This window comes from Poecilia reticulata, linkage group LG2 (assembly GCF_000633615.1).
Source record: "Poecilia reticulata strain Guanapo linkage group LG2, Guppy_female_1.0+MT, whole genome shotgun sequence".
NCBI lineage: Eukaryota > Metazoa > Chordata > Actinopteri > Cyprinodontiformes > Poeciliidae > Poecilia > Poecilia reticulata.
This window is the reverse complement of record NC_024332.1, coordinates 5784556-5800488: the sequence shown is the minus strand read 5'-3', so window position 1 is coordinate 5800488 and position 15933 is coordinate 5784556. Positions and strand designations below refer to the sequence as shown.

The 15933-nt window shown below is 41.2% G+C and overlaps 1 protein-coding gene across 6 annotated transcripts in view; it reads left to right on the top strand.

Moving 5' to 3' along the window:
• Nucleotides 1-1030: 1030 nt before the first annotated feature.
• The window catches only part of tceanc (transcription elongation factor A N-terminal and central domain containing), a 31374-nt gene continuing 16471 nt past the window's right edge, over nt 1031-15933 (top strand). For 5 of the 6 annotated variants that reach the window (XM_008425916.2, XM_008425931.2, XM_008425884.2 and 2 more), the window contains exon 1: nt 1233-1313. The gene's annotated coding sequence lies outside the window, so the exon portion shown is untranslated. The other variant, XM_008425898.2, reaches the window with a different exon arrangement.

Genomic DNA, 15933 nt, shown 5'->3' with positions numbered 1-15933 from the left:
TCTCTCTCTCTCTCTCTCTCTCTCTCTCTCTCTCTCTCTCTCTCTCTCTCTCTCTCTCTCTCTCTCTCTCTCTCACCCAGGAAGCCATTTTTGCCCTGTCTTTTTGCAGTCGTTGAATCATTAACTCCGACTCTATGTGTGGGAAATGGTCGTCATTGTGCTTCACTGGTTCCCCAAACCCTCAGGAATGACTTTGTAAACCTTTCCAGAATGACGAATGTCAAACGACTGTTGTCGTTTCGCCTACTTCATGTTGTCTGGCAGGTTCTCTTTAAGATCTGATTCTGAAGAGAAACTGAATGACCTGTCCATAAGCTGTTTTTAATCACAAATTGCGTTTCCGTTGACCATAAAATGGACATTTTGAAAATAAATTTGCTTAATGGAAACAGGCCAATTTCGAAAAAAATAAAAGTAAAAATCGCGTTTTTCGATAAAAAAAAACAAACAAACTTGGTTTTGTGGGCCGTATTGTTTCGTTTCGCAAAACTGCAACGGAAACACTTTTGTCCGCATTAAGAGTCACGTGATCAACAACCGGATGTTGCCACCAGCACGAACCAATAGTATGATGACGCCTGCATGTTTTTAATGACTCATTGTGTGAACAAACTTATCCACGTGTGATTTTAACCGCGTTTCTTATTCATGGAAACATCGCAATTGCGATTTTTTATTTTTATTTTTTACGTTAGTGAGATATCGAGAAAGTTTTGCGCATATTTCTAATGGAAACGAAGCTACAGTTAACTTGTGAGCCAACCACCAGGGATTATATAATCAGGTTCATATTTATATAAATGTTTTATGCGCTTTGCTCATTTTAAGAGCCCAAGACGTGTTTCAACTCTGCAGCCAAATGTCTCCTTTTCACGAGTTCAGGGTCCAGATCAAAACTGGGAGAAATCTGCCCATTAACAGACTAACGCGCATTACAGGCCAAGCGTGAATCTTCCTGGCACTCTTCCTGTGTTTGTGAGCCACTTACCAGCAAAAAAAAAAAAAAATGAACACAAACAACACGGAAAAGCGCGTGAGCTTTGTGAAAGTCCAGGCGGGCAAAGCAGGAATGTTGATCGTGAGCGTTAATTACCTGAATAATCCCTGGAGAGAGCTGCTTAATTACTGCCCGTCGGTAATAACAAGCTTTGCCAAGCCGTGACCTCCTTATTCAGGCTTTCCTACTCAGCGACGTGGAGCAGCAGGAAGACACGCATTCAGGTACCCACACAGCGTTTAGATGGAGAGATTTCCAGAGGGAGGCGAGGAGAGGAAGAGAGGATTTTCTCAAAAGTCCCCCGGCGTTTTCTGATGTAAGGCGACATTTTTAGCCCTCAGTTTTTTAAATATATATATTACCTTTTACATCTTAAAGTTAAAAGGGACAGACACAAAAATGTGAAGAAATTGTCTTTTCACAGTGCTGCATGTTAGCGTTGTTAAAAAAAAGTTGAGTGGAAGGAAAAACTGGTGTAAAAAAGTTGTAGAATCCTTGTTTTAATAATCCTATGTAATATGTTTCCCCTGAAAAACACATTTTTGACTTTCCAATAACTGTAAATTACAGTTATGAAATTACAGCCTGGAATACATATCGTCACTTAAAAAACACAAAATGTCACCAAGAATTTTTGGTCTAGTTTCTTTGTGCTAGAATCTCAGTACGCTTGAAATAAGACAAAACTGACTTACAAGTTAATTTGTAGCAAGATATAGGAACTCATTTTAAGTCAACAATTCCTTTATATTGATGAAAAAGTAGTAGCTAAATGATGGGAAATGATTTTACTTACAACATGGAAGAAATGTCTTGTTATAATACGGTATAGTACTTTGCTTTTTCTTGGCAAGCATTTGAATGTTCACACTGGAATAATGTGCCATAATGTGATGGATAATTTGGGGATTTTATAATTAACTATGTCTGATTAATTATCATAATTTTATGTCTTGTTCAAATTAAGGAATTAGAATCTGATTATGAGAACACTGGGCTGAGGTGAAATTAGATTTAAATGGAACATGTTTAGTGGATTTTGTGAATTGCTGAACTGAAAGGGATGGATGGATGGATGGATGGATGGATGGATGGAGGATGGATGGATGGATGGATGGATGGATGGATGGATGGATGGATGGATGGATGGATGGATGGATGGATGGATTATTGCAGAATCAGTGATTAACTCTGATCTTCCGTGTGGTCTTTGAAATTTGCAGGTGAATCACCTCGGGACACATTTTCATTTCGCAGTGTTGCTGTTTCACAATCGCTGATTGATGATTTGGATTTGGAAAGGGGCCTGTTTCTTTTATTTATTTATTTTTCCTATGCTGTCCTGATTTCAGCTGCACATTCTCTTGGTGTAATTACAGAAAACTGCTGCTGCTGCTTACACATTAAACCAGGAATGAAGTTTGTTTCTCAGTAGAGTTGCCAGTTTATGTCTGCGTTATCAGGGTGGAGTTGCGCCGATAAATTACTGCCAGCGCCTGCTGCTAGTTTCTAACAGCGCCTCTCTGTTCTCCTCTGTATGCGGCCTAAAGGAGCGTTTATTACTGCAAACATAAAAAAGCACAAATTATTGTCTGTCTGACACCCTGAGGTTAGCGTAACTCATGCACTTAGCGTTACTCTGGGTTAAACTTCCTCCTTTTGTTACATCATATGAAAATGACTCAATCATTGTTTCTCAAAGTGTCATTTCACAACACTTTCTTAGGCTGTTGTCGCTTTAGTAATTCATGCTAAATGCTAAAGGAAATGTGAACAGATCTTCGAAATGTGTTTGTGTGCAAAGACTGTTGGAGTTTGGGACGACAACTCTCGCGCTCCACTTAACCTCCTGACTCATATTTGGTTGACAATGTGTTTGTTGGCAAGGTTGGTTGTTTTTATGGCAATGAGTCACCCAGGGACAAGGATAGCCGGACACGGTCAACAACAACAACTATGTGGCATAAAGTAGGGCAACGAGCGGATTGCAGTGATCAGCAATTCTCCTCATGTCATTGCCTGAAGCTTTTAGCGACGGTTTCTCTACAAAGTTCAATGAAAATATGACAAAGTTGTTTACAAAGATTATCCTCTTGTTCATCTGTCTACAGCTGTTATTTGTTTGACCACGTTGTTCCCAACCACTTTAAAGCAACAAACAGACTTTGATTGAAAGAATAAAGTCTGGATTTGTGACTCCAACAAATTATATCCGTTCATCATAATGACGTAATGAAAAAAAAACATAAAAAAATGTAAGAAATTGTCAACAAAGCATTTATTTGGGACTAAATATGTTGGCTAAAAACTCGATGTATACATTTTTGTAATCATTAGCACTTTTCTACTTCTTTAGCATTAGCGTTAGCTTAACATTTTCCAGCAAACGTTTAAAAATGTTTTTTTTTTGTTAAGTGGTAAAGACAAAGACGAGAAAAGTGAACAGATTTGACAAACTAATAAATCAGAATCTATTGCTAAGTAGTTAGCTAGTGTATGCTACTCTCGTATGGCAGTTAATTTCAGCTAATGACTAAATATGAACCTGAAAATGACATTTACAAGAATGATAAACTAATTTTAGGCAAAGTTTTGAGAGAAATTTGTGTTTCACCCTTCCAAAAAGGGTGCTCTTTGGACAAAGAGCAAACTATGCTGCAGTTTATTCCTTTCCTTTAGCTAAGCTAAGCTAACTGTAAACCATATTAATTTAAATTTAATGTAGTGTTCTGGCAGTGTTTGTCTCTACATAGCCAAAATAAAAAACTGAGACAGTTTTTGATTTTGTGGGTTTTTTTGGATTCATTAAATGAAACAAAAAGAATTATTATGCCTACAGTAACACACACACACACACACACACACACACACACACACACACACACACACACACACACACACACACACACATATATATATAAACCAGATTTTTTTCTCCCTGAAGACTCATATGCACATTTTTACAGCAGCCAAAAGATTTTAATAGTGACTTTTTTTCTTTTTTTTCTTACTTGTAGGTGTAATGTTTTACCTCATCATATATTATATATGCGAAGCTTTATTTAATCACATCAAGATGGTAAAATGTGCAATTAAATACAGCCTTTGCCTAGACAGTGTGTTGCCTGATTGAGGGGGCACAGTGCTTTGCATTGACAGTTGCAGACGTCAGATGAGACGGGTTTATTTTTGTGAAGTAAAAGCAGATTTGCTCTGGGTTAAGCATCAAGGACAACCCAGGCAACAGGAACCTCCGTTCACCAGTTCCTCTGGCATTTGTGGAGTTTTGTTGTGTCTCGATGAGCTCAGCACAGATTATACAACTATTAAATATGTCTTTTTTTTGTTTGTTTTGGAGAAGAAGTTGAAAAAGTGACTTCCATGCCCTGAGGAATCTCCAAAGAGCTTTTGAATTATTCAAACCTTCATTGGCAACCTTTGACCTTGCTGTGCTTCCCAATGGAACTCAACATAACCATGAGACTCATTACCCTGATATGGGTTCAGAAAATTAATCTAGAGTTTAAAAGTTGACTCCCGTCAGCCTCGACAGCAGCTAAGTTTGAAGCCTGCCTTCTCTGGCCTCCTGAATGCCCCAGCAGGCCTTTTCAGCGCCGCGCATGTGGCTCATGAAAAGGCCTTTTGTGTTCTCGGTAGCCTCAAAAGGAGAAGGACTTCACTTCCCCTCACTTAATACTGCAGCCGCTGTTTTTGGAGGCAAGCRATCCGAGTCGGGGTTTGCTCTAAACAACAAACAACACCTGTTATTTTAGACGTCGACAAGAAGTCGCACTAAAAATGGTTTTCAGAGCTGGCGACGAACAGGGAAGTTTAGACGTAATTTGACAACAAGCGCTAACAGGCTGTCCGAACAGCGGCGAAACATGGCAGGGACGATGCTCAGGTTGTTTAAACAGCAAACGCCTCTCGGTTTTATGGGCTACGGCCTAGAGAGCGTTAATGCTCCCTCGTTAGGGGCCTGTGGTGAACATAAATGTCAGAGGGGAAGCTGATGTGGTGGGTTGAGCTTCGGTTTCTGTTTGCCGGAGCGTGTTGCATGTCTCAGGCCAACTGTTTACTGCTTCATCATTGTAAAAAATAACTGCCGCAGACACGTCGTCCTTTGTCCTGAATCATGCATAACCCCAGACTGACTCTCTGATAGTGAGTGAGCAATACAGATCAACTCCCAATCAATAAAGATAAGAAGACTTGATTTTCTTCAAGCCAACAAACAGGATGAGTATTCATACCCGAAGACCTATTTTATGCTTTTTCATGTTCTCACCTCAACCTCATTGTATATTATAGGTTTTTTTTTCTTAGCTCATACTCAATGATGTTGGATGGAGAACTAGCCACAGATCCTCAGTTGGATTTAGGTTTGAATTCTGACTAGGTTTGATTTAGGTGAATAGTTTCCAACTCCAGTTGTCAAGAGATGCCTTTACCAACACACCTCAACCAAATGACTGAATTACCACCTCCAACATGTCATCAAGTTCTGATGAGGCCTGGTAATCAGCAATTTGTTAGATTTAGTTGGTACACCTAAAAGATGCAGGACAGGATCTGGGTTTCCATTATGAAAGACCTTGTCGATATTCCACTAATGTTGGAAAAACACAACTTTGAAATCGCGCTGTTTCCATTAGGTAAGAATCACACATTAATACGTTTTTTTCCCGTGATGTCAGTACATGCAGTACCATCGTCTTCCACGTTGTTTAAAGTCAAATCACATTATAAGGAGAACTTTACAGTAGAACAGAAGGTTTCGCTAGTAGAACAGAAGGTTCACACACCAGTTCAGAAGGTGGCTGTAACGCACACTAAAAGCTGTTTGCCAACCACCAGTAAAATCAAAGAAGAAGAATGTCTCAAAGACTAAGGTTGGACACCCTTTGACTAACCATTCCTTTGCTACTTTTGCTTGTTTTTGTCCGTCAAGAGAGAGAACTGCTGCCTCTCGCCATTGTCTCTTCAGTTGAACTAGATTCTTACTGCACAATGTTGGAACCATCACGTTTCATAGTGGAAACATTGTGTTTGGGGTGTGATTTTTCTACCATATCTAGCATTTTACATGGAGGCCTAAAAGTTTTCACTTTCTTCCACGCTTTAGCTGTGGGAGACGATGACTTCTGAAGGCAATTGGCAATTGGTTGCCCTTGGTTTTGTCCTGGGATTACCTTTTTCATACAGCCTCAGTACATTTCAAAGAAGCAACTGCGGTTAAGTTTGAAGGGTATAAATACTGAAAAGTTTCACTTGTGGAGCCTGAGACTGATCATGAAGTTGTAGTGAAGCTGGGTTTGAAGGTTTTCTGCTGCCGTGAGCACACCAGGAAGCGAAGGAGGTGATTGCTCTTCCTGTTTTCGGGTGTAAGTCTTTGCCTCAGCTGCACTCCCCTTTGCCAAGTGAGTATCAAAGGTGAGAGTGCTTTGTTCTGAGCTCTGGGTTAATGAATTATGGAAGTTTGAGGGCGGCAGGCCCGCTTGTTGTAGCCGCGACTTCCTGTGAAAATAAGCAATCCGCAACAGGAGGGGGAGGGAGGTTCTGTGCAGAAGTTACACATGATGGGAATCACAGAATGTAAAGAGGATCCATGATTTTATGGTGCGACTTCAGCTGTACGTCCTGCAATATCATTACTTTCCCACTTTGCAACACTGAGCATTTGTGAAAAGAATGCCAGATGCCCCTCCAGAGAGCCAGCTGGCCGCTGTGTCTTTTTGTCCCTTGAGGCCCCCCCTTCTCGCAAAAAAGCTCTGGTCAGACGTGTGCCTACATTCTCTCCCACCCCTCTCGACAATCCTCTGCCGTCTCAAGTTGGACTGGACCCTTGCCCAGATGAGTACCGACTTGCCCTCTTTGTCTGCCGATTTGGCACACGAGTGGCTCTGGCAGCTTCGGCCGGTGGGCCCAGCTCCAGGCGGCACCCACGCCCCCATTGTTCCCTCTTGCCCTCCGTTGCCCCCTAAAAGAAATCTCCCCGCGTTTACGAGTCGGCACGCCGCCAAGCCGGGCACGACCACAATCACAGCGTCAGTGCAGCGCTGTAACTGCCTCGTTTGGCCCAGCTGTGCGTTGCCGTTTGTGTCGAATGGCGGCTGAATTAAGAAACGAACGTCAAACACAAGCTTTGATTTCTTAAGGTTTTTTTTTAAAATTTACTATTTAAATCAAAGCCTTGGACCTACAGTGATATTTGAATAAATGTCATCTAGGAAGGTATGGTCTCTTCTTTTAGAAAACGTGAAGGAGTTTCTTTCCAAAACCAGAGATTAATGTGTGACTTGGATTTGGAGTTTTCTTGCCAACTCCAAACTAAAAATCCAATATGGCCGCCTAACTTTTGTTTTTCTATCATTTTTAAAAACTTTTGACAATGTTATCTAATTGACTTGTCACACATCAAAACACAACCTCCATGAGTGAACATAATGCTACATTGTTTAAAGTACAAAATGTTATTAGCTGTTAGCTTTTACAGCTAACCAGCTAGTTTGCTCACTGAGCAAATTGACAGACAAACCCTGGCGGTTTTCTAATTTTGGAACTTGTTGTTCGACTTGAGTGAGTTTTATAGTCTGACAGATCTTTTTAGATTGTAAAAGCTGTTCTATCTTGTAGATAATTAAATAATAATTAGATAATGTTCCATCTTGCAGATAATAACTTGAACACCACTAAACTTCACCAAAGTTTGGACATAAACCGCCGTATCTGATCCCCCCACAATGTTTAAAAAAGAGAGTTTCACACCCGACCTTTTAACTTTTTAAATGTACGAATTATGAAACCAAAACCACACAAAAGACAAATAGTCGTGCTTAGCCACAAGCCACATTTAATGATTACTCATGTCAGCAGGAGAGCAAAAACACCAGTGAAATACTGAAGAGATTTAGCTTTTATTAATATGCGGGTCTGTGTGTAATAAAAACGAAGAGGTCAAACACTCCAATAAAGAAGCGGACAAACAGATACAAGGCTGATCTTCTGAAAGAGCCCTCATCGGAATGTAAATGTTTGGATTGGCCCAGAAAAGCCGGAGTCAGAGTCCATCTGTTAYGCCGTCGATTAGCGTAGCGACCAGGCCTGGACAGCGCTAGAGCTAGGCTGGAAACATGATTATAAACGACTGTTTCTCCAGTGGGTCCTCTATAAGTGGGAGGCAAGATCCTTCGGGATTCGGCCGATTTCCTTCAGAATTTCGTTGGAATGAAGTAAACAAATGAGGTTTAGCAARGAGGAGTGTGTGTTTGACACGAAAGCTCCTGCCAAACCGAGTGAATCCCACTCAATCCTGACCATGTTTTTGTTTTATTAAGCGGGACTTTTCCTCCAATCCCRAGAGTCGATGGGAAGTTTCAAACAAAGCACGCATGGATCGACATAAGAAACACAGGAGGGGACATTTTAGTGGGACGAGTGGATGTGAAAGACTCCTCTTCTTTYTCCGCCTTCGTTGACCCCTCCCCCAACCCCTCAGAGGTCAGAGTGAGGTTATTTCCCAGAAACAGGCCCTCCCTTTCCAAAACAAGTTCTCACAAAAAAAGGAAAGAAAGAAAGAAAGAAAGAAACACAAAAGTATCCACAGTACCAAGAGCAAAAAAGAAGAAAAAAACCCCTCAGCTGATAGATGGGATTCCTGATGCTGCAGAAAGTCTAAAGCGTTTTGACCGTTGCGCCGTCTTTTGTTGCGTTCTGGGAGTGACTCACGCTGCCGTTCCGCCGTCATTGTGCGGCACGCTAATGGGGCTGCAACTAAGTCCTCGGAAAGTGACAAAAACAAGCGGACAGGGATTAGATTTAATGAGCCAGAGCGTTACTGTTACCGGTGAAACGGGTTTCTGCGGCGCAGCAGAAAGAACAGGAAGCCATCGAGAAATCACTCCTCAGTCTGTACTCGCTGGCCATTTTATTAGGCACACTGTACCAACACCAACTTAGAAGACGAAAGTYGATTCCGACACATCTAAGTGCAAGACAAAAGTTTGTTGGTGGAAGCATCTTTGGAAATCGAACCCATATTTGTTCAACGGATCTGACTTTGGTGCGGTCAGTTCTTGAGAAATGTTGTTCAGACTCAAAATAAGAAATGGGTTTAAATTCTGCCCGTTTGAACTTTTGAGCAGCAATTTTCAAATTTTGCGACCAACTCTCAGCTGGATCTTGGCCTGGACTTTGACTATGCCATTATGAATCATGAGTATAGTTTTCTTTTGTGTCCTCWAAGGTCTTCATGCAGGATTAACCCACATTTAGCCTCACAAGCGTAAATACTGAAGCTATAAAAATTGATTTCTCCTTTTGAATCTTCTGCCCAGCCCTTTTAGGTTATGATTCCAACCCTTTATAAAAAGATGACTGTATCGTATTAAAACTGTCCTGAAGTACACCAGAAGCTAACTGTGTTCCGTTAGGTGCTGTCCATGTTTACATGTCCCTGTTGTAAAAACCTGCCTCGTATTACATGCTGTGTTTTGGCATCTGATAGCCCTTAAAAAGCATCCAGGATCTGCTGCATTTCTCCCAGCAAATTGCCCGGATTGTGTTTCATTGCTCCGCCAGAACCCGAGCCAGCACGCCCTCCGCTCGTTGCTGAAACACTTTTTGTTTTCTCGTCTGAATGCCTCGTGGACACATTTTATATCACAGCTACATTCTTGTAGTTAAGAATGTAGCAGTAGGAGAACTGAAACGCGCTTCTAGCCTTTCTCTCTAACAAACAAACTACTGTGAAAATGTGTTTTACCACTTACAAATTTATTCTGTTATTTGATTTTTTTACTTGTTCCAGATCAACACAAATTTTAATGTCAGGCAAAAGTAATCTGATCTTGTTTGCGAATGCCTGATGTCAGCTGTTGCCACCAACGGAGYGGCAACCAGTTATTATGATTGGGGGGATTTAATTTTAACATTTTCTGTCAATAAATGACATTTATTTTAAAACTGTGTTTTTCCATTTACTCAGGTTATCGTCATGAGCTGGACACCAAGGTTGTTATAGTTAACTAGAACGAACAAGATAACAAAAACTGAAATCGTTTTTAACTGAAATGATTAAAAACAGTAATTAATGGGGAACTATGTTGTGCATTTATAAAACTAACTAAGGCAACTAAGGCATATTAAAATTATAGATAAAACACCCTCAGATTTTGTTTATGATTCTATATATTAGCCTTTCAAATTGGTGTGAAATTATTATTTTTTTCCCTCACACAAGCAGCTTAGGCCAACAATAATTGAATACATTTTTGAAAACTGKCTTCTGTTGGGGATTCATTATCTAATTRWTGTACGCATAATTAATTAAYCAAGGCATGAAAAAACTACTACTAAAACTAATAAAAACTAARCTCAAACTCAACTAMTAATTACTATTAAAAGCCAGCAAACACACTCTAAAAACAAACGAAAACAGACGGAACTAGACAAAAAGTCTCAGCGACATGATGAAAAGCCCAAATGTAATCGTTCTGAGTCTAATCTGTTTTTGAGGGATTTGTGTCACTAACACAATTTGTTTTCCCAAACTGGTTGAACCTGCTGGCAGAACAAAAGTCATTGCGTAATCCCGCCTTCAGCAATCACCCTCTATTCGGAGTCCACCATTGTAAAGGCAATCTCTCGTTTCTGGGCTGCTCACATGTCAGTTTGAGAGCAGCGAATGTGTCGCTGTGTGGAGAAAACACGACAAAATGAGCCGACAATTATGTTGACGCTGTTTTGAGTCGGTGAAAGACGCRCCGATGAAGAGTTTCAAGCATTCTGCTGCGCTAGCGGCCTGATGGGACAAGATGCTGATCCAGCCCTTAAAAAAAACCTCAATTTTTCCCCCAACAATGTAGCATCTGTCTTTGTCTCCGGCATCTGATAGGAAGACAATGAGAGACTGACGGCCTTGAACATTCCTGCGCCCCCTCACTGGCCGCTCACAAGCTAGTTGCTTCGCAAGAGGGCGTGAACACCACGAGAAAAAAAAAAACAAAAAAAAAAAAAAAACTGGTTGTCATTTTTCCACGTGTGTGTCATTCCAGGCCTGGACCACATTCATTGGGTGACAGAAGCGGCTATTAGCCTGTTAGCCAGAGGGGGCGGCACGAAGTCCTGCGTGTGTGTTGATAAGTAGAACAACTTGTGCTTGTAGTAACAATGAGGCTGTGTGACAGTAATGCCAAGAAACACACACATGAAAAAACAAATCCACAAAGCTCACTTTTGAATATTGTTTCAGAGTAATGCAGTGGAGTTTTGGTTGAAAAGAGAAGAAAATCAGGAGACGTGTTCCCTTACAAACCAGCACCCCACAGGTGTATTTAAAAGCCTCTTTTGTAGACCCARTCTGCCTGTATTCCAACTTATGGGAGAATGATCACTCGTGATGAAAAGTATCATTCAGAACAATGAAATTCTGCCAGATATTCTGGTAAATATTAGCATTCTTTGACTCCAAGAAGTCTCTTTAAGCTAATGCTACATAAAAATATGCTGTTGTAGCTTAATTTTAGTTTTTAGAAAAAGTAATCATTTTCTCACCTTAAATACAATCCTAATCATGCTGGTCTGGATTTTACACTTGAACAACGTGCCACAGCTTTCACACAAACTGTAATTCATTCCTCAGTTTTTGCTTGTTCTCGTCTTTAAATTGAAAACTCCAAYAGTTACACAATCTTGTTTCTGCAGAGTGTGTTTTCTGAATGACTAAAAATGCAGAAGTTGACTTAGATTTTATTATGTTACATGTTCTTTTTTTTTAAAGACTCTTTAGTCTTTTTAGCGCTGAAATATGACGATAAATGTTCTTTAAATGGAACCTTGTGCCATATGTCACCAAGATTGATCTTTTCAGTGGCATTCTGGGTTATTTGTGAATAAAAGGTGAATAATTCAACCCCTCCCACCCCCTTCACTGCTACTGTTAAGTATGGTGGAGGAAGTGTGATGGTTCTCTTTTGAAAGCCCCMMAAAAAAGACGATGCTACCCTGATAATATAGTTTAGCTAAATTAAATTAATTGCAGCAGGTTTTATCTTCAGTGATKGTGATTCCACAGACAACCTCCAGCCTGTTAAGGGAGAGATAATATCACACCACAACAAACTGATCCAATCTGACAAGATGCTGATCACSCTGAGGAGACCGTAGCCAGATTCCCGACAGGCATGCATGTTCCGTCAGGTTTTTTGCTGGGTTTTCTGTGATTGGATCTTACATAACCAGCGACTGACAGACCCAGTGATGGGTGCTCAGAYGCCCCAACGGCGTACTTGACTTGTTTTCATTGCATAAAATGATGAACTGAAACGTCGGTGAAGATTTATTTGCTGATGTGGTTCTTGAGTTAAAATATTTAAGAWGCACTTTGTGTAGTAAACAAAATAGTTTGATTAGTAAAAATGATTTAAGAAATGCCTTAAGAAAAGTTTTCATGAGATTAAGTGCATGACAAACATTTATCTTGTCAACAGATTATCCCGCCTGAGCTTTGGATCTTTCAATCTCTTACCAGGAGCTTCTTCTCTGACTTGTGGGTCATAAACTTTCCACTTATTGATAACTGACCTCCTTTCTGCTTGGACTTCACGATGCTGTTTCTGAAGAAAATCAATTATGCCGGACTTTATTTAGCATAATGGTGTAAAAAGACGGGGCTAATGCTATCAAATTTAAAAATAACATTTCTGAAGTTTGAGGTTTGTTACGTAACAAAGCGTGCCTCTAGTAGAAGATTAACTTAGCGTCTGGAAACCCCCAAGCACGGTTTTCAGTTAGAAGCATTAATATAGCTTTTATAGCACATCATATCTTAGAGTAATGCCAATGATAAAAGCCTTATGAAACTTTTGGACACTTCAGTACCTGTCATGTCTCCCGTTTTGGCCGGGAAACTACCATATTRTACCCTCTTTCCCGCCGTGCTCCCATATTAGTATTTTCTTCTTCTTCTGTGGCGATTACTGGCAGTTTACAGTCTTGGTGTATTACCGCCATCAACTGGACGGAAACGTAATCCAGAAATAACATTTTTCCTGTATTTTTAAAGCGTATTAGTATTTTCCCGTAAATATCCCGTATATACTTGCCTTACCCAGGCGCTCTACACTCTTACGCAAGTTTTACCCCCTTGGCTCTTATGTTTGCTTTACGTCAYGGTAACGTAAYGCTCCCTTACGTTACCGTAGTTCCAGGGGGGAATCAACACAAYGCTCTTACATTAGTAAGTAGCAATGGACGGCGATATTTCAGCTTGCTCCTGAGGTTAGCATAAATGCTAACTTCTCGTCTTTCTGCAGCTATCATTYAGCTAATTGGATATTTGCTTAAAATTGTAGCTTYAGGGCTCAGAACAAGCCTGGACTGTGAATGAGTTTAGTCTTGGTTGACACTGGAAGGTGCTGGATTTATGTCTCCTATTACAAAGGGTAAACAAAAGCAAATTAAAGTGCAGAGGCCCACTATTAGCCGTGCTCACATTTGAAACAGGAGACCAGCCTCACCCCTGCTGCTCATTGTCTGTGCGGCTCTCGGCTAAATATGTGTTTCACACTCTTTTTCAGCAACTATGACGCCTTATCTTTCACAAGTGGTCAGATGCTTTTTGTGCAACGGCGCGGTGTCTGCACGAAGCTCTGAGGAATTGAAAACTGGAGGTTAAAATGCGAGCGAAAAGGTCGCAGGAAAGCGGATCTGGCTCACAGAGAAGAGTCGAGAGGCTTGTTTTTATGGAAACGCGAGAGGCAGCGGGGATGTTCTGTTTTGTTTGCTTGGCCTGGGTTTTCACATTCAAAACCTCTTGTGTCAACTTCCTCTATATCCAAATGACAGTAACGCAGTTCTCCTTATGAAACTTAATTTTTCTCATGCGTTTTGTTCTTCTTTCTGGTGGAAAATCGTTGATTATTTATTTATTTATTTATTTATTTATTGCACATCCACCCCGTGAGCAGAAGGCAGACTTAAACACGACTCAAATTTTTAACGCTGCGTTGTCATGGAAATGTTTGCCAGGGCCAAATCTGAGCAGATGGCTTGAGAAAATCAATGGCGATGAACCAAACGAGCTGATCCGCCGATTTGCCTCAGACCCAGGGGAAATAGAGAGAGTTTGAGCTCGGGCTTGCGTTGCACCACAGACAGTGGGTGTGCGAGTCTCCGCCGTGCGAGTCGGGTCAGGCGTGCTCAGGCCTGCCGCGCTGGTTGGTTGGTTGACTCCTTTCTGCTCGTGGCTCAGACTTGTCAGAAATTCCCTGTAAAGGTGCGACCTTTTCTTGGATTCAGAGCCGAGGCCTGAAGCTTGGAAATGAAACGTCTGCTGAAACGCTGAAACGCTGAAAAGAAGTGCTGAAATATCCCATTTCCTGGACTTTATGTACATTACCTCGCAGAAATAATCATGCATGTTGAAGTTGAATGAGAGTGTAACACAAAGTAGCATGTTTTGGCTATTTTGCACATTTTTCGTAACATAAAAACTTAAATCTGAAAGGTGTGGCRTGCATTTGTGTGCAGCCTCCTCTGACTCATCCTCCAGTCAGGCTGGTTCTCTGAGGCGYTGCAAAGCAGTCTAGATTCGATTCAGGTCAAATGGGGCAAAAAAACAAAATGCGTGCCGCACTTTTCAGCTTCTCCCGCTCACTTTTGTTGTGTGTGTTGCAGATGCATTGAAGTTTTGTGATTGTAACGTGACAAAATGTATGGGGGAAAAAAAACAAATAAAAAATCAGACAATAAATGTTTTTGCAAGAAAGTAGCTCTGTTTATTTTGTTTGGACTTTATGCGCCTTTACGCCCCCCCCGCCTCCCCCCCCACACACACAATCTGAATGTCCTTGTCTGACCCTCTTTTTGCTTTAACTCTATTCATTTGAGAGAAATGTCAATGTGGCCCCCGAGAGACGGAGAAAGCACTCAGCCAGACGGACCGCCTGCCCTCAGCGCATCTTTCCAATATTTTCCCCCCTAATCCACTGTGATGCATCCATGGAGGCTATCATGCTTGGAAGCAGCCAATCAGACCTCATATTATGTAATCCYGGCATTCATATAGAGAGAGAGGCGCAGACAAATCCCGCGCGGGTTTACGCACAAACACAAACGCAACACTTTGAAAAATAAATAAATAAAAATCCTTCTTCAGATTGGCCCTCAAGACGTCTTTTTCCTTTTTGTTCTTTCGGCTTTCTCAAAGTCCGGCCTGTGAACGTCCCTCCTCCTTCTTCTGGCCTCCCGCTGTACATTCCTCAGACGTTAGGCCGATCCCGGGAAGCAGATGGGGAATTACTGCTGCCACTGTTGCACTTATGTCATCGCAACACATTGTGTGGGTATTAAAGGTGATGTTTACGTCTCTGAGCGCTCTGAATGAAGCGTTTGTTTTTTGTGTTGCAGTCGGCGTGCTGCGTGTTGAGCGGCGGGAGGGGGATTATAGTAGTAAAGTGGTTTAATGGATTCTTCTTGGCCCGTTTTTGTCGTTCTYTTAACCGTGTTTACTTGCGTTTCGGCGGGAGGACAGTCTCTCGCTGCGGTTTATTTGCCTACATTTTCGCTGAGGCTGCGTCAGCTCTGTTTGGTCAGATTTTTGTGGCTACAGTCCGTGGAAAAAAAAAGTGGAGGAAAAAAAAAAAAAAAGAGAAATATGTCAGATATGCTGGCAGTGAGATCCTGCATCCTGTGTTTTATGACCTGTATAACATGCATGGATGCTAAGCGGTGCCAGACACCAGCTGCACTCGTCCACCTGCAGCAGAAACAACCGGGCTGCATTGTTCAGTGACAAAAGTCACCATGAAAATGACGGCAGCAACTGATATATTCCMAAAGTACATAAACAGCTGTCAGAGTACGAGCAGCACAGTAAAGTAAACAAACAAGAAGCATGCTAGTAGATAAAATAAATTATGAAAAATGTATTTTTT